Source organism: Aulostomus chinensis, chromosome 9, assembly GCF_037954235.1.
Source record: "Aulostomus chinensis isolate RoL2024-O1b breed Wild chromosome 9, RoL_Achi_v1.0, whole genome shotgun sequence".
NCBI lineage: Eukaryota > Metazoa > Chordata > Actinopteri > Syngnathiformes > Aulostomidae > Aulostomus > Aulostomus chinensis.
Genome location: NC_141328.1, coordinates 16,178,465 through 16,198,763, shown reverse-complemented (window position 1 = coordinate 16,198,763; position 20,299 = coordinate 16,178,465). Strand labels below are relative to the sequence as shown.

At 41.0% G+C, this 20,299-nt stretch overlaps 1 protein-coding gene across 3 annotated transcripts in view; it reads left to right on the top strand.

Annotated features, from left to right (window-relative positions):
• LOC147256061 (myelin transcription factor 1-like) overlaps positions 1–20,299 on the top strand; it is a 114,495-nt gene that overhangs the window by 1,747 nt on the left and 92,449 nt on the right. The gene's annotated exons all lie outside the window — the stretch shown is intronic.

Here is a 20,299-nt window from a genome sequence, read left to right as displayed (position 1 = left end):
GGGTGACGTCTTCTAAATTTGAATGTCGTCACCTTCTTACAATAATCGCCTAATCGCCTTTTAACAGTTTTTCAGAAGACACAAAAAAACTGGAGACAAAATATCAGGAGGAGTTGATTTAGGCAAAAAAAAAAAAATTGTCATAAAAGGAGTCAGGCAATTATCTCAAGCAGGGATGATATGATGGTGGTCATAATGAAACATCACCAATGGATGGTGACATCATCATGTTTTTTGGAGCAAGGGTGGGCAATTAGCTGTCCCAAAATAAAACTTCCCTTGCAACTCATCGCTGTAGTTGCTGCCACTTCCTGTTCACTCTGACAGCAACCTCACTCCGCCCAGAAAACTCTCCACTGAAGAGGGACACACATCACTGCCAGGTCAAAGTACAACATACAGTGAGTCCCCATGTTGGGTTTGAACCAGTCATTGTCATCGCACCACCTGTCTCTTAGTTGCCAACTTGAAACATAGTTAGCCGTGGTAGCTAGCTATCCTGAGGGAGCTAAAAGCAACAAACTGAAAAGACACACAGTAACTGATGTAACCGAGCATATAAGTGATTGAGAAAATAATAAACTGGACAGAAAGCTGTAATGTTATTGCAATGACCTGGAACTGCAGCTCCCTTTTCCCCTCCGTCACAAGTGAAAAGTGGAATAAAACTTTGGCCTCACGGCAAATCTGAGGCGACACAATTCCTCAAATACAGAAGGCTTTTAAATTATGATATTACAATGGGAGTGGGCTCAGTGGCTAATGACTGTCAGCCTTCCACACATCCCCATCTTTGACAAGCAAATCCTTTCAGTTCATTTGAGTCCCAGTGTAGATTTGAGCTAAATTTGAAGAGGGCATTCCCCAGATATCGCATCAATAAGAACTGAAAACACACTGAAAACATAATGCCTCCTGCCCACGGCCATTGCTGGCCTGGAGCCATAAAAACAACTAAACTTGAATAAGAGTCTTTTTTTTTTGTGATCAGATACGGATGAGCTACAGGACATTCTAAAGAAAAGCAACATACATTTGTGGGTCATGGAGAATATAAGAAAGAGAAGGAAACATATGAAAAGAGTCTTAACTCCAAACATAAAATATATGTCCAATTAATTAACTGACGAATCATTAATACGCTTTTGTCTTTATATTCAGTGACTCACCAAATTCATCTTTTGTCCTTGAGGTCTAACAAACATGTAGAATCTATTTTCTTCTCCATAGAACATGTGCAAAGATAATTTGTCACAAACCTGCACTGTTATTCTTTCTCTGCTTTTTGTTGCTGCGTTTCGCGGCATGACAGCACCACCTGTAAACCAGTCAAAGAGTGAAAAATCTTGGCAGGAATCCACAAACTGCGTAATATATCATCTGCCTGCTGGTGCGTTTATACAACTACATACAAAATGAGGACATACACACAGAAACAATATTACAGAGCCTATTTCAATACAGGCAATTTTAATATTGATTTGTAAAATAGTTTAACATTTATTCCAGTTGACTTGTAGTTTCCTGTGGGAAGGAAGGAGCATTTCTACCCCAACCAATTTACTGACAAACGTGTTCTTTTTTCAGCCAAGATGATGTTTTCACTGGTGTTTGTTTTTCTGTCATTGGAATAGTGCAAAAAGCTACATCGCAAAAAAAAAACCATCTTTTTTTCTACATTGGTTCATGGTACTTGTGGATGTTCGAAACCTTCATTGGTCACTACTACTTGACACTGATCCATCCCCTCACTGTACTGATGCACTTACTCAGCCCAGGTGTTGCTGTGAGCTTACACAAGGCAGATGACCTTCTGGGTGTGTGTACAGCTGACCCCAGATCAGATTGAGGTTAGCAGCATTTTATACCCCAGTGCCTGCCTATGGCACATTAATCCTCTGATAGCACTCTCTAACACGGTGTATAAATCTGTGGAAATGAAGGTTGACCCGCTCTCTCCTTCAACACCAGGTGGTCCCGGTCCTCAGCGTCAACAATGTTGCCTTTGTAGAATCTATCATATATCTAGTCATGTCTATAATGCAAAGAAATAAAGAGTTTATATTGATAATTATAACATTTTTCGTGTTGCAGTGAACTACTCTTTCTTCTTTCAGATTTCATTTACTATTACTTTGATGGAATACTACCTCACAAGCATTTACAGTAGATGTTAGTTGTGTGTCACCTGCCTGTCCAAAAAGGCATCCTATCATGGTTCATAAATAGCTCCATAAGCTCAGCAGACATGTTGCTGAACAGAGTTGGTGGACAAGGAAAAGAATGAAAATGTTGTTGAGATAAATACAATATATTTGATGCAAAGTATCATGGAAAGGGAACATGTAAACTCACACTACATGCTACAAAAAGCGCGAAAGATGTTAAAACCATCCATCCATCGTCATCTTCCGCTTATTCCTGACTAGTAAGGGTCGCGGGGGGGCTGGAGCCTATCCCAGCATCTACGAGCGAGAGGCGGGGTTCATCCTGGACAGGTCACCAGTCCATCACAGGGCCAACACATAGAGACAGACAACCATTCACACTCACAGTCACACCTACGGTCAATTTAGAGTATCAATCAGCCTAGTCCCGCAATTGCATGTCTTTGGACTGTGGGAGGAAGCCGGAGTACCAGAGAGAACCCACACAGGAACAGGGAGAACATGCAGACTCCACACAGAAAAATCCCGCGCCCGAGCCGGGACTCAAACCAGGAACCTTCTTGCTGTGAGGCCACAGTGCTGACCACTGCACCACTGGGCAGCCCGTTAAAACCACAAATAGAAATCTAAAATTGATTCTTGCTATCTCCTGAAGGACACGTCAACCTTTGTAAAGGAATTGCCTCATCACTCAAGCATTAAACAACGCCCAATAAAGGTACTGTTGATCTGTTCTGAGAACAGCTAGCTAAGAAGACAGCAGAGTTGAAATGGCGGAAAAAGTCTTAAAGTGAAAAAATAAAACACTGAAAAGTGTAATATTACTTTTACCTAATTTTACTACAGTCTTTCTGCTATTTAACAAGAAAAGATTGGGTTTCAGGTAATTATACGCTGATTTAAACATACTTATGATTAAGTGAACGCATGTTGCAAAGAATAGCTTTACTGAACTTTAAAGTACATTTTACATACCATAAAATAAATAATGTCTTTCAAAATTTGTATAATATTAGAATCTGTGAAAGATCAAAGAACAGCAAAAATCAAAGTGTTGAATAAATAAAGCACAGGAAAAACCCAGAGTTTCTTCATATGTTTTTTAATATATGGGATATATTTACATGAATAAACATATGTCTATTTTTGTGTATTCACTAGCAACACACTCATAAGAGGAACCCTATAGTTATTCCAATTAAGACGCTGTTTAGCTTTGTGAGAGATTGTGTGCATTAGTATCAGCCAGTGTGTGTGTGTGTGTGTGTGTTTATGTGTGTGTGTGCACCCAGTAGACTGAGTTATGACCGTGAATGGAGTGAATGGTATTTGACCATGTGCATTGTGTTTTATGAGATGAGCAGGCCTTAATGACTCTGTCACCAGTAAATGGGCTCTGATTTGTAGCACAGCTGTCGCTCCACACTCTGATCAACTCGGGCCTTCTGGAGACTCAGGCAGATTTTCATATCACACCATACACAGTGCACTTCATGTAGATTGGGATTCTGGCACAAACAGGCTCATTAATGTGTGTTGTCGATACAGAAAGTAATTGCAATCTGAAGTCCAATCAGAGAGAAATTACAGCTGTTCGGATGCAGGCAGTAGTCAGACCTTACATCTTATATCCAATCAATACACATATTCCTCAGAGATACCACTGATCCATACATTTTATTGCTGCTATGGCTTTGGTCCCATTCATGTGGATTCAGTGCAGATGGAGTTATGTTGTTCATTAACATGCTATGCAGATGCAGCAGGGTGCAGCAGGATGGTCAGCTGCTTTTCAGATCTGATTTTGTCAAACATCCAGCGTGCTGAAGTGTCTTATTGCAAATATACTCAAACACACAGTTCACAAAAACACAATATTCATCAAATGATGTATTAAGGAACTGCGCTCCAGCCTTTGTGTTTGTGTGTGTATGTGTTAGGGGATGAACGGAAAAACAATTTCACTGTAGAGATCAATAACATATCAGTCCAGTAAATGCTATAAGCTTGGTTATTTTATGCCTGGGTGAATGATCTGGAGTGAGAGACCTTCATGACCATTGTAGTAAAAATAGTGTCTTTAGATGTTGGAGGGTAGATTAGAGTTGACAATATCATTTATGTGTGATAAAATGGGTGATTTTAAGCCTCATTCTTCAACCTTGGCAGCCAAAGATGTGTCCTTTTAATTAAACATTATAGAGAGCTCAGCCAAGTAAAATATTCAAGAATAGAATTCTGCAAGCACTTGTCATACATGATTGCTCTATGGTTGATTGAAGTCATTTAGATAGATGGATAGAATAACTTTATTGATCCCAAAACCAGGAAATTTAAATTTGAGATGTGTGATGCAATGGAGTTTATTTCTGGCAGGCATCAGTTTTGTTAAATAGCCTTTTAATGATTTGCATCCATCCATCCATCCATCCATCCATTTTCTTCCGCTTATCCTGTGAAGGGTTACGAGGGGGCTGGAGCCTATCCCAGCGGCCCTCAGTCGAGAGGCGGGGTTCACCCTGGACAGGTCACCAGTCCATCACAGGGCCAACACATAGAGACAGACAACCATTCACACTCACTGTCACACCTATGGTCAATTTAGAGTATCAATCAGCCTCGTCCCCTCTTGATGTCTTTGGACTGTGGGAGGAAGCCGGAGTACCAGAGAGAACCCACACAGGTACAGGGAGAACATGGAGACTCCACACAGAAGAGCCCCTGGTGGGAACCGCGACCCGAACCCGGAACCTTTTTGCTGTGAGGCGACAGTGCTAACCACTTTGATAAATTGAATACAGTATAAAACAACAACTCAAGAGCGTCATTGATCGATATAATCCCTTCATCCTGTTGTATGCTCATGCATAAATGCTTTTTTTGAGTTTAGTTTGAGTTTAATGCCCCCCCCCCCCCAACTAATCATAACACTTCCAATTTGATTCCACGATGGGAAAGCATGAGCTAGTTAGTTAAATTGAATGCGCCAGCTGGTCACGCTCAGTGCGTGGCATCATTGTGACCTGACACCTACGTTTATATACTTGAAAGACAAAAAAAACAACAAAAAACAACCCCCCCAAAAACATTTGTTAGGTGCAGTATTGCTTTAAACACACAGGAGAAGGATGAAAAAGATCAAAAACGAAACTGTGAGGCATTCTGAGTACAGCAAAGTAAGAATTTCACTGTATAGGGAAACGTGTTTCCATACTGTGCATATGACAATAAACACTTTGAATCTTTGAATCTTGAAGATCCTGATCCTTTTGTATCTATTATTAGTGATGCCCAAAACCCCTAAAAAAGTATGTATGTATATATATGTATGTATATATATATATATATATATATATATGTATATATATATGTATGTATATATATGTGTATATATATATATATACACACACACACACACACACACACACACACACACACACCCATATATATATATATATATATATATATATATATATATATATATATATATATATATATATATATATATATATATATATATATATATATATATATATATCCTAGTTTGACTCCGACTCCTTTGCACGGGATCTTTCTGTGTGAGTCTCCATGTTCTCCCTGTTCCTGTGTGGGTTCTCTCTGGTACTCCAGCTTCCTCCCACAGTCCAAAGACATCAAGAGGGGACGAGGCTGATTGATACTCCAAATTGACCGTAGGTATGAATGTGAGAGTGAATGGTTGTCTGTCTCTATGTGTTGGTCCTGTGATGGACTGGTGACCTGTCCAGGGTGAACCCTGCTTCTCGCCCATAGCCGCTGGGATAGGCTCCAGCCCCCCCGCGACCCTTAATAAGAATAAGTGGAAGAAAATGGATGGATGGATTTATTTTGGAAGATTCTGAGTTTGTTGAGGCTAAGATTTTTGTCAGTATAACTTATCACCAGCAGATGTCACTGTTGCAAAGTACTTTGTGAGGTTACAGCTTTGAGGTAACATTTCTTTCCTCTGCAGTACACTACATCAACTTACAGACATTCAAAGGGTTGTATTGATCTGTCCATCCGTCTTGTTTGCTCTGCAGAATCTGAGCTTACTGACAGTGTAACAGGTGTGCCCTTTTGATTTTGGGGGAAATGTCAGTGCAATCTTATCTGTGCATGATCAATCAAACCTCTGAATGTGTTTGTGTGAACTCCTAGCAAGCCTGGGCAAGATTAAGTGTTAATTCATTTCCTGTTATGTTCTTTCTCTTTCTCACTAGCTTTGTGTCATCCACTACTCTCTGCCCATTTAGTGGCAAAGCGGAGCAGCAATTCCACTCATGTATGCTGCACCTTGTTGACTTTATCCTCATTAGAAGGCCAAATGAATATGACGAGTTGTGACATTAGGCTACAGCTGGAACAAATGCGCCAGCCGCTCGCTCTTCAGCCTAGCCAATTTTTCTCTTTTTCTTTCTCTCACACAGTCACATTCACACACACATACACACACACGAACACATGCACGCTAACTTATTTTTCAGGAAAGGGCTTGGTGGGGTTGATGGGTTTGCAACAATATTGAAAATGTAGATGGGCCTGTGTTTTGAATTGGATTGCACGCTTTGATGCAGAGACAGATTGTAAACTGTGATTTTATTAAATCCTTCATTAGGATTCATCAGTGAGATTGGATCAGAAAAAGGTCACTGTGCAGATGCGCCCCCCACCTCTCTCCTCTTTGCTCCATCTCCCCATATATGTACCCCCCCACTCCTCCAGCCTCCTCTCTAAAACATAGGGGACATGCTCTCAAACACCGTCTCTCCCTCTTGCTCTCTCTCTTCTCTCACTAGCCCTTGCCCGAAACAAATTTGCGATGAAAATGGGGAAAAATGATCATCATGGGCCAGCTAGAGAAACACAAGGTGAAAGTGACATTACCACCCCCCCCCCCCACACACACACACACACTTGCCACTCTGAACCTCCCCCCTCCTCCTCCACACAGCCATCTAGGCTGGCGCCAGTGGGACGCCTGTGCCACAAATCATTTGTATACTCTCATTTCTGCAAGCGGCCCGCGATGTTGCTTACTGCTTAGCGAGCAGATGACTTTCAGAAAGAGGAGTGAATTAGGAGGGAGGGATGGAGAGATGGGGAGATGAGGAGAGAGGAGCAGGAGGGGGGAAGAGGGGAGGTGTGGCAATTTGCCGGCATGCGAGGACGTCTGTGGGAGTTGGATCTGAAATTGAGAGGGAAATTGTGTGCGCCATATGTCAAGTTCTGCAAAGCAGGTTTTCATTGTGCACCTATAGTGTGTGTGTGTGTTTATAGACATATGTGTGTCATTTCTGTTTCAGAATGAGGCATCTAGGTTGTTTATTGAATCACCTTCGCCATTGTCTGCATTCCCTGCTATTATCACTGAAAGAGCCCCACTCCCCCCACTAACAAGGAAATGGGAAACGTGGCGCACATATTGTCTGTAGCTTGTGTTTGGTCATCTTTGTCTCCCTCACACATACCCCCCCCCCCCCCCACACACACACACACACACACTCACACACATAGACCCTTCCCCCACCCCTGCCCAGTGTGAGACATCATGATTCTTCTGGTACACTGAATACATTCTTCATGCAGTCTGAGCACTGGTCCATGCAGTCGCACATGTGACATTAGCAGGAAAAGAGCGTTATTCACACACACACACACACACACACACACACACACACACACACACACACACACACACACACACACACACACACAATAATCATACCTATGTATGCATACATAGATACACATTTACCTTCATGTGCATGCAAATGTAAACACTATGCATATATGTTTCCACCCCCACTTTCACACAAACACGTGGCCACACACATACACTTTCTCACAAGAACACATCCTGTATATACACATGCACACACTTTAATGCACAAACAACTTCTTCCATACAAACTGCTGTATCCCCATCCCTCTCTCTCTCTCTCTTTTTCTTCCCCCCTCTCTCTCTTTTTCTTCCCCTCTTTCTCTCTCTTTCTTTCTTCATATCTACCCCCCCAAGTCAGGTTCATGGAGAGTAAATATAGAGCAGAGACACTCTGGCACAGTGACCTGCAGAGGAACTCGCACACTTCGCCTGCTAGTTCCACAGGGCCCTGTGTTTTCAGGAAAGCCATGCAGTATTCATGGCTCAGTCACGGGGATCCGCAAGGCAGGATGTTAGAAACAGCAAACACGATGGAAAGTGCACTGCATGCAGCTCAGTGGGGGCACTGTTAGAGTTAAACAATACACACTGAAGAACAGTCGTGTGTTTTTATGTTTTGTGTACGATCTATGAAATGAAACAGCTTCAGATTTTGTTCTTCCATTTTCATGTTTGATGTGACTCCATTTACACATACATGTTCAGACAGAATGCCCGTGAGTGTGTATTTGTGTGCCTGTTTTTTGTATGTTTGTGTGTGTCTCTGGATGTTCATGTTTTATGTGTGATGCTGTTTCGTGTGTATTGTGTGTGTGTGTGTGTGTGTGTGTGTGTGTGTGTGTGTGTGTGTGTGTGTGTGTGTGTGTGTGTGGGTGTGTGTTTGGATGTTCGTGTTTCATGTTTGTATATGTGCACTTTATGCTCCACTGCCTTCTTTCAGAAATAGGTCCTTTTCCTCTTTAATACTCCAAACATAGTGAACTTTATCTCTCCGTCTCTCTGTCTCGTTCTCTCACACACACTGACATGCACAGACACACATGGGGACCCACATTCATCAGATCCATCGTTTCAGATTGTCCAGGGACCTCCAGAGGTGGCATCTCCACGCGTGGTGCATTGTGGGGCTGGGCCTTGGCTCTGATACATGCCCTCTGAACTCAGGAACTCTCATCCTGTCCAGGGCTGCTGTAATTATCAGAACTACCTCTTCCCTATTTAGCTCCATCTTTGATGGCAGTTGCTGCTGAGATGATGTTAGAGACTAGCTGGGTTGGTTGGCCCCAAATGTACTTGCAAAACAAAATATTAATGTTTAACAGATCATTTTAAAGCAACCCAACAACATTAGACTTTGTTCTTCTTCTCCACACTGGCCATCAGAGATCCCTTAATATTTTTGCAGGTTTGGAAAAATAATACCCAGCCTTAATTCTGTGAAAGTGAAATTGAAGAGACGTTGAGGTTAGTTTAGATTTACTTCTCTTTTTGAGGTAATTGGCTGATGTTAACGAGCAATCAGATTAGCAAAATTTTCTGCTTCCTCATTTTGACAGTGTGTGCTGAGCTGATGAAACTCGGTGACAATGAATGCAAGAATGCATTGCTTGAATAAAGTTGCCTGTATGCTTCTTCAGATTTTCCTGTCAGCTTCATAACCCTCCCTGAACACCTGTCAGTAGATAGTAGTAGCAGATAAATTCAGAATCTCACATCCACACCCACCTCATCCTGTGATTGGCCAGCAGTGTGGAAATGTCAAAGGGTTTAAACTCCACTTTTCGTATGAGAGTAACATTAAGAATGCTGTCCAGGTTTGAGAATGCACACCTTTTTGACTTTGTGGCTGCAGCTGCATTTGTTTTCTAGGTAAAAATGTTTCTCATTCGATTTCAGTGAGTTATTTCATATTCAAGAATTTATGATGTATGTGGAGAGGGCAAATGAGTCTCCAGTTACTTATTATCCAGGTTGTAATTCCTGCTGGACACTCAGGAGAGGAGCGTTTATCACATTAGACTTACGTAAACTGAATTACTAACACTGTGCACTTCACTTTTTAAACCACTACTTTGAACTAATTTAATATTGAGGACAACTTTGTAGATGTATCACAGCTGGGTCAAAATAGTAAATGCTGCATTTATACAGCCCATCTATTCATGTCATCGGAGGATGCTAGCATCAGCATGCTAACATTCCTGCAGGGATTAGTAGATAAAGTTTATTTCCATTATCGTGAAGTGATACTTGACCCAAAAAGTGTATTTTGCCTTTCAAGTTTGCACAAATTAGTGTTTTGAGTTTCGGAAGATGTTTTTCCCTCATAACTCACATCTCTGTGACTCCAGAATACAGGAAGAGCCAGCAATGTATATTTAGTTTGGAATCTGAATCTAATGGCGACTGATGGCTAACAAATACAAAACTGTCCAGAAACGTACATTTTCAAACCCTTGAGCACATTGTCCGGTACAATCCATGTTTTCTTATCAAGCTTTTCGCTCTGTAATCCATAAACAATTTAATGTGAAATCATATAGTGTATGTCCAGCTTTCGATTATGTGCCAATTTATGAAGTATTTGTTGAGCTAATTCAAAGAGTGAAAGCTTTGACAGTCAACAAAGGCATTAAGAATCATCTTCTGGGCACAACAATTCATGGAAGTACATCCAATAATGTTGACGTATTTCAGTCTGGACCAAAGGGGTGAAGCAGCCACCATTATCAAGCCCTCGAGCCATGCTGCTAATGGCTAAAAATTCAGTTTAATGGGGTGATGGGCACAAAATTAACTTATGCATTCTTGACGGGAATAAAATCACTGACCTGTGCCAGTAAAACTGAAATTGCCCCTCTAGACTTGCCCTCCCCTCCCCTAGACATATAACCTGTCCAAACACCCTTTAATGACGGTCCTTGCTATGAATCCATACTGGCAAGTTACACACACCAACCTCGAGTACATGCGAGAGATAGTTCTTGCATTACTTGTAAAGACTGATACTTTTTAATATTTTTTAATATTTTTTCCTCATATGATTTGGGGATTTGAGTTTGGCAGATGTGATATGCTGAAATTAAAAGAGGGAAAAAAAAAGAAATTTTCACAGCACACCAATAATAAGAGTCTGCCCTGCCGACTCCAGTGAGCCCCATTGATTTTTTAAGCAAATAAATAACTGAAGCATAATGAGAGCAATAACAAGTCATTTAAATGCAGCTTTGTGGTGAGGGATTCACTGTTGTCTTTTAAAGATGAGATAGTCACTGCTTGTGTAGTGGCAGAAGCTTCTCATTATGAAATGCTGTCACTGGGGGAAAATTCGCTTACAAACTTTCACAAAGTTTTGCTGGAAAAAATGATTCGAGACAAAGTTTGTTTTCATGTCCTCATTATGTATTGCAAACGTATCACCCACCAGCACGCTGTGTTTTAGCAGCCGCTTTGTACAAGCTCAGGTGTCACACAAAGTCTTCTTGTTTTGCGACAGTGTCACTTGTGACAAACTGCAAACTTTTCAACCAAGTTAGATAATAGGCACTTTGATACTCAGAGAGGAGCCTTCCTTTCTCAGACCAGGTGGGTGCCATTGAGAGGGAAATCTGCTCTTGGAGGTGGCAAGTTTTGGGTTGTAAGTCATGAACGGGATGGCTTTGAAAACACACACAGGCTGCTGAGTGAGTGAGTTTTGTAGACACTGAGCTCCATTGCGGTTGTGTTCTTTAGCCCTCATGAATAATTCTGCAGCACCGCTTGTCACTGTCGTTGTTGTTGTTGTTGTCGGCTGTGGTGTCACTCCTGTCTGAGAGAGGCGGAGGAGACAGAGGACTCTTTACACTTGAGTCTCCTCTGCACTTCCTTTCATTCACAGGCACAGGAAGCAGCAGGGCTGTGCTGTGTTTGTATGAGAGCAGGAGAGAGATAGAGAGAAATGATCTCTGCCTGTCTGGTATAATGGCCTGTTTGTGCCCTTGTGAAGGTTTGAAGGAAAGACGAGTAGCAGAGGCAGCGGAGGTCCATGCAAAGACAAAACTCTCGCCTTTTTCTGTTATTCAACAATTTTATATTCAGAAATTCCTCTTCTCTTGTCTCCCTCTCAGTCTAAATTAAAGCCTGCATATAACTGCAGTTAAAGATACAGACAAGTCTCAAACACAATTTCTCTTGATTTGTCTGTGTGAAACATTTCACTTGGTCGACTGGTGATTATATGGTGAAAGGATTGGTCATAATCTGCTGCTGCATAATCTGCTCAAGATCACTTCTCCCATTCCAGTGAATCTAATCTCCTAAAGGGGCAGGGTAGAGGTGAAAAATGTCTCCGGTCAATGTGTCTAACTGAGGGTGCACATGCTTCACCAACTTTGCAGCAAATTGTGTAACTTAGTTTTTAGTTAATCCTACGGACGGGTGAACAAAAAATTGCTGAAAAAAGTGAGTTTTTGCTTTTTTATTTTTGCGGTGTTCTTGGAGTGAGTCCTAAAACCCAGAAGTAAGTTTGCATTGTTGTCTCATCACAAAGTCGTTTGGATTTTCGAACGCCTGAAGCTTCGGGCTCAGGATATTTAAACATTTTGTTCTATTGAATAAATTACATCAGGAATCACTGCACTTTTGAATTTCAAACTTTTTTTATGACTCGAAAACGTCAGTTTCTAACAAGCGGACTACAATTGTCATCACCTGAGTGCGGAAGATGCTCTAAGCTAGTTGCGGTTAAGTTGAGGTTGTTGCTGTCCGTTCATAGCATGAGGTTAGCATTATACCCTGGTTTTTACATATCAAAGAATTTCAAGAACATGCAAAGTTTTTGTTGATTTGCACCATATGTGTCGGTCTCATAATTTTTTTGTGTGCCACACAGCTCATTTTCTGCAATAATTGAATTTAAAAATCCCATTGGCTCTGAGTCAAGGGTATTCATGAGGGGGGCTTACTTCTGGGTTAATCTTCAAAATACTGTATGTACGCACAAACACGCACACAAGCATGCACACACGCGTGTGCAGTGTGCACGCACGCACACACACACACGCACACACACACGCATTCATAAACATACACAGTCCAGAAAGTACCCCTCTGATATAAAATGAACACAATGCAGAAAATGAATGCGTATCGAGAAGAGTGGTGTGTGTGTGTGTTTGTGCGTGTGTGTGTTTGTGCGTGCGTGTGCACGCGTGCGTGCATGTGTGTGTGTGTAAACATGTGCGCGCTAGAAGGGGGAGATGAACCACTATTTAAATGTAAATAGCCAAACACACAAGTCGACTGCAGGCATGACAAAGAGCATTCTGGGATTGCCCAGGCTTGTTTGTCATCCATCAGTGGAGAGGATGTGGTCAAAAGAAACACCATCAGACAGGAAGGGTGGATGGAGAGAAGAGGGGTGAGTGAGAGATTGGAACAAGGTAAGGGAGGGTGTCGGCTAAAGATGTAGTACAAGAAAATACAGACTCCTCCTGGACTGGTTTCTATTTATATTGACACACACCTTCCTCTCATCTCTTAATTCACATCTTAGTTCTTCCATTGACCCTTTGCCCCTCTTTTCTTCACTTCTTTTTTGTCATCTCCCTCCCTCACACTCATGCACCTCTGGTCTCGCTCAATAATTCGCTCTCTTCGTTCGCTTGCCCACTCCAAGTCTTCCCATCATCCCGTCTCTATCTTCTCCATCTTTCCATGTACTTTGCCTTGCATCCCATGCTATTTCCCATAACTCTGTTTTACACACCCCCACCCCACCCTTCCCCTCCCCTTCTATTCTCTTTCTGTCTCTTCTTCGATTTCCCTAGTGGACTCTTACAGTAAACTGCCTGCGTAATTTAAATGCAGTGCCTTCCCTTTCAAACAGATGACGTGGAGGACAGGGGGATAGGAGAACTAAAGCAGAGAGGGGAGGGGGTGGGGGGAGGTATGAATCCCATTATCAGGAATATCGACAGGGCTTAAGGCTCGAGCTTTACGCTACGAGGCCTTAGAAAGACAAATGCACCAAGTCTGACTCAAAGTTGTCAAACTTACATTGAAACATTGGTAGTAAAAAGTTTCCATTTGTCTTGCCTGCATTTGTTTACATGCTGATCTGAACTGCCAAGATCTGTTGCACTGTTTTGTTATCCATTTAAATTTGTCTGTGTGTGTTTGTGTGTGTATCCAGGCTTGAGCTTCTCATTGTGACAGTGATGCGTTACTTTGCTTTCCTCTCAAACTGATTTCACATCTCAAGAGGCTTACAAATGCACACACACACACACACACACACACACACACACACACACACACACAAGCAGAAGTGAATCTGTTTGCATAAGTTTGTGTGACATTTTGTCGCTAACGTGCCTGTTTGAAGAGTGAAATCCGGCTGTCAACAAGAGTCCAAAGCATGATTTAGTATTCCTCTTCCTGTCCTTAATGACATTACGTGTGCAACTGTGTGTGTACGTGTGTGTTTAAGTGTGTGTCAGAGTCAGCGACCCATCTCCTATTATTGATCTGGATTGTCCATCTTGTCTGCTTCTCTTTGCATCTGTTTTCTCTTCAACGAATACACTGTCCATCAATTACACATCTAACAAATTGAGGACTTTTCCATTTACTGTAAATAACTGAATTCTTTTGTTTTTCCCCCTTCACTCTGAAGTGCATTAGCTACTGTTGCATCACTCTTTTGTTGTTTTGATCATCTCACTCCGGGTTTCTTTTCCTGTTATCGCTACATTGTATCAGTGCAGGATCATTCGTTTTCTTCTCAAAATATGTTTTTCTCCCTTAAGGACTAATTAGCCTCGTTGCAACTGCAGGGCCATGCAGACGCAGCCAGGGTTTAGTCATTATTTATGCCGCTAACTTCTCCTGCAAAACAATATTTCTGCTTCACCATATCTCTTTGCCAAAGGAGATCATTTATCAGTTGGACTGTGGTTTCAAAAGAGCAAACTTATTCTGTACTATTGCAGGTGTAAACATGATCAACAAACTGTAGAAGAGAAAAAAGGCAGGTTCAAGGCTGTCTACCCACTGAGGGCCTCATTGATAGAAATCACCTCACGTAGAAGCTGATGGTTGACTTCACACTAGCATGCGGCTGCTTTCATCTGTTACAGTAAAGTGCTTTTTGTCATTCAGATGTAGGTGTAACTGTTAATAAAAGCTTTACTCAGACCTGAGTGGACCTTTATGGAAGGAGCCAGGGAAAGTGACAATATAATAATTTCTCTCTATTGATTTTAAAAACACGTTTTCTGTTAATGAAATTTGTACGCGCTCAGAATGCTCTATTCAAATACATTTTCTTATTAATTTAATCAGTATTTTTATTATGTGACACACAAGAGCAGTATTGTGTATTTTTAAAGACTTTTTCTGGAAATGTGTTTCTTCCATCAGCCAGCGTGAATGAAATTTGAAAATCTAAGTGAGGAGACAGATGTTTGGATACTTTAACCTTCTTTATTGTGCAACTTTAATCTCCTTAAATCAAAGAGATGATAATGGTTAAATTCACTAATTTTTTGTCTCACCTACTTTTCGTTCAACTTGCTTAAATTGAACTTTGTTTCGTTTTCTGTCTCAGCGTGGTTCCTTTGGGTGGATGTGAACGCAGCAGAAGTAACAAACCTGAGGCCTAATTGAAGAGGTAATCTCAGTGTGCTTCCAAACAAACTCTGCGTTTTTGGACCTTTCAGAGCATCCAAATTGCAGTTTTTCCTGAATAAAGTAGAAAATATATGCATAAAAAATTAGTTATTTCAGTCCTAACACAGGACCAACTCTCCCTCCTCAGTCACATCTGACCAATAAACACAGCAAACATTTTCACATTCTTCCTCTTTTGGGTGGATTAACAGTTGGCAAATCAGCTTAATGGTGAATTATCACCACCTAACGTGGCTTGTAGTTACGCTTTTTGGTTTTAAGAAGAAGAGGTCTTTTACTATCACATGTACAGCAAAATGTTTCCCATCCTCTACGGAGCAGTGAGTGGCCATGTTCAGCGCCCAGGGACCAACTCCAGATCTTCTGCCAGCACCTTGGTCAGGACAACCAACAGGAGTAATTAAACTTCCAGCTAGCATACATGCAACATACAGTATGCAACTTACAACCGTCAAGTATTCATGGTCCCTTCTAAATAGTGAGCAGGCGGTTACCGATTAATCAGTCAGTCACTGGCATCCCTATTTTTGATGATTTTGTTTTAGCTCAGATTTTCCTCTGTACGGTGTGAAATGCTCATCAACTGATTCATACCAGAGGAAGAAAAATATAGCTGTGAAAACAACTGAAGGCCCCACTGTGAGACTCGTACCACTGGGGGCAGTTGAAACCATGATAGTCTTTTCTGAGGCAAGTTGAGTGTCGAAGCAAAAGAGGTCATACACAGAAAAGGTAGTCAGTGGGGGCAAACAAAACCAGGCTGGGGGAAAAAAAATTGTCAGCAAACTCAAAGAAAACAACTGCTGTAAGACCCTAAAACCCCCTATAGATTTGCGGTCTTGCTATAATTCTATTTGTGTATTTGTTAGTACAAGGGACTTCTTTCACACACACACACACACACAGTCAGTTGATCCGTTGTTAATATAGAATAGATCACAGTAGCTTTAACACATCAAACATGATGCATATTTAATTTCCCTCTGTGTGTTTAAGCTTCATGTTAATCTTACTGAACTGACTTCAGATTTCCATCGAGTTGGAATTAAAATATTATCATTGTTTTGTTGCTACGGTGAATTTGCCTGAGGAGTTCCTTCATCATACATGAGACCAACATGTTAAATTGTCATCAGAGTTACCGCTGACGTGACTGGAAGTACCTCAAGTGTATCATTATTGGTTTGATGGCTAATATCTTACCCAGTCTCTTCTTTTGTTTGAATAATCAAAGAAGAAACAACAATAAATATACATAAATACAAAATATATATTGGTGGACTTTTGTAAAACTTTGGAAATTACTGATAAACAATGTTTTTTTTTTCAAATTCCCAATGTTTCAGTGTATACAAAAACTGAATAATTAAAAAAAACAATCATATAATATTGATACCTGTGAATACCGGTTATTTACCAAAATCCATTATAGTATATTAGATATCAGCACAAAAATCCAATATTGGGCATGCATGAATGAGGTAATTTGTTTTTGCTCAACCTCATCAAACTGCTCATCTCTGACCTCTGCATGATAACATGAACTCAAATTTAAAAAGTGTGTCAGTTAAAATGCCTCCTGACGGCATCATCGCATGACCATATTGGACTGACGGCATGGGTTACTACACTTCTCCTCATGTGGTATGAGTAAGCCAAAGTTCCTGTAAGTATGCAAAAGTGTGTGTATGTGTGTGTGTGTGTGTGTGTGTGTGTGTGTGTGTGTGTGTATGTTTAACTTCACCCCACAGCTCTGTGTGTTAGCCACAGTTGCCCCAACAAGCCATATGGTCCAAGCCTAATCTGAGCCTCATCCTGCTGATAGCAGCGAGATTGACTTCTGTAATTAGATCTGATCTTGGGCTACTGCTCACATTGAGTGAGAAAAGCAGGATTTGAAAGTTTTGGTTGAAAGATAAAACCAATTTGAACATATTAGCATGTGCAGTTTCAAGTGAAAATGTTAAACGAGATTTTTCTGCAGCATCCTTTCACTTGTAAGAGAATATTGATGGATGAGGAATATTGTTGATCCTCAACAGCTCTCACTCAGATCTGGTATTCTAATGCCTAACTACTCCGCAGCAGTAAACCTTTCCTCTCGTGTGTCATGACCGCTGAGTGATCTCTGTCTGCCCTCTAGCAATCTTTTCATTGTGTTTCCACCTTGATTGTTCCTCCATCTTTACAAGCTCTGTACTGAATAGATAGGGTTATGGCTGTTCTCTGGGGGCCTCTCTCTCTCTTTCTTTGCATCCAGATTCTTTTTTTTTCTTTCTATCTTACAGCTAAACTCTGCTGCCACTTTCTTTGTCAGTCGCTCTACATCTACACTCCCGTCTCTGTTCTGTACCCCACCTCCCCCTCACAATTTTTTCTCCAGAAGGGAAATGCCTTTCTAATTACTCTAACCCTATTGTTGTAAACTTTAGCTGCAGCCTCACAGAGGGGAGGGGTTCATTGTCCCTGGATGGAGTGGGCCGTAATGGCTATTACCTTTGTGCGCGTGTATGTGTGTATGTGTGTGTGTCACTGGTGCAGTTTGATCAGATAGCGAACACACACATCACTTGGCAGAGCTTGCTTTCTCTCCACTTATAGCTTATCTTCCCCCGCCTGCCTCTCCTTCTCTGCTCCCCCAAGGGTGGGTGAGCAGGGTGCAAGTGACGCTTGATCATCTGTGTGCGGGTTCGGGGGTATGATATGTTGCTGTCCATGTCAAAAGTCACTTCACCCCTGGGGGGCTTGCTTACAGCAATCCCTTGTGTCCTTCTGGTAGTTTTGTGTGTGCGGTGGTGCGTGCGCTGTGCATTGTTTGTAGTCAACTCTTCGCTTCTCTCTGTGTTTAAGAGATAACGACCCCTGGGCTATAAAACCACAAGAAAAAAACCTACAGACACACAAAAAAAAATGCCCACCACAAAAAAAAACCCACAACAACAACAACAAAAAAAATCTTATTTTTCTGAGCGGGTCCTAACAAGAGCAGAGCCATTGACAGTTGTAGGCAGTGGCACTTGTCTTTATTGTGTTTTTCTGGCTGTGTGAGCGTCCCTCTCCTCTGATCTCTGGGGTTTTGTCCAGAAAGACATCACTGATTCTCTAATACAATCAGCAGAACCACAGCTGCACCACCATGATGCCTAATTGCATCATGGAGTCCGTGATCAAGTCTGGAGTGACCTGCTGTTCCCGTCTGGGGAAGATGAGGCACTTTTTTGTGGCCTTTTAGCTTTTTTTTTTTTTTTTTTAATCTTGAAGTTTGTCGGGAAAGGCACATTAATGAATTTTGGTTTGACTATTTCCAGACATCAGGATAATATAGGTAACATACGTATTTGTAAAAAAGATAGAATTGTGTGTCTTTGAAATTTAGATTTTAATCAACGATACAGAAACATTCATAATATGCTCATGTGAACTGTGGCAAAGATGTTAGATCTGAGTTCACTTACAGTGTTGAAAGCATAGAAATACACAGCTTACTGGTAAATGTATCACAAATTCTATGCACTGCTATAACAGAATTAATGTTTCTCAGTTTAAAGTAAATTTTTAAAGTTTCTCCAAGTATGTAAAGCATTTTCATTCAGTACAATGCAGCACTGAATGGGCCCTGCAAAAATGCTTTTGTGCACTGAAAAATGTGTCTAAATGTGATAATCAAAGCAATTCACTCGCACGGTCATGAAAAAGAAGTTTCCCTCTATCAGTGTTCACTTCAGTTAGGAAATCCTTTGAATTTATGTCAAAATCAACTGACAGACAACTGAATGAAGCCATCTCAAGGTTATTTCTTTCTGATGTCTGACTTGAAATCAAATATTGAACGTACATAATATTGAATGTACTGTCTGTATTATTTTATTTTGATTATACTATATCAAATTTAAAATAACAAATATTTAATTTTTTCAGTATATTGCTTCTGAGCACTTGCATAGGAGTAGGTTTGTTGATGAGTTTCATCGCATTTTGGTCAAAACTGAACAGTTACAGCAACTGAGGAGCATTTGACAACTAGGTTCTTAATTTTCTTTATATACTATATATATATATATATATATATATATATATATATATATATATATAATTGCAGTAATAAAAAAATGAAAGAACTCAAAATATGTTTTATATTTTAGATTCCTTTGCTTCATTTACTTCTTTGCACACTCTTTGCATTCTCTCAATGAGCTTTATGAGGTAATCACCTGAAACGGTTTTCCAACAGTCTTGAAAGGGTTCCAAAAGATGCTGAGCACTTGAGGCCCTTTTGCCTTCACTCTGCTTCTTCATTCATCTCATCCCAAACCATCTCAATTGGGTGTAGGTCAGGTGACTGTGGAGGCCTGGTCATGTGGCGCAGCTCTCCATCGCTCTTCTTTTTGGTCAAATAGCCCTTACACAGCCTGGAGGTGTGTTTGGATCATTGTCCTGTTGAAAAATAAATGACAGTCCAATTAAATGCAAGCTGGATGGGATGACATGTCGCTGCAGGATGCTTCATGGTGGGAACCATGCATCTAGTGACCATCCGTTCACCTTTTCTGTGTCACACAAAGACACACTGGGTGGAACAAAAGATCTCAAATTTGGACTCATCAGAACAAATCTGTTCATCAGAAAAAATCTCTGCCTGTTGCTTTTCCCTCGTAGTGGTTTCTTATTTGACCATAAAGACCTGACTGGTACAGTTTACTCTGAACAGCTGATGTAGAGATGTGTCTGCTACTAGAACGCCACTAGAAAGTTTTTGTAATTTTCCAGACTGACTGAC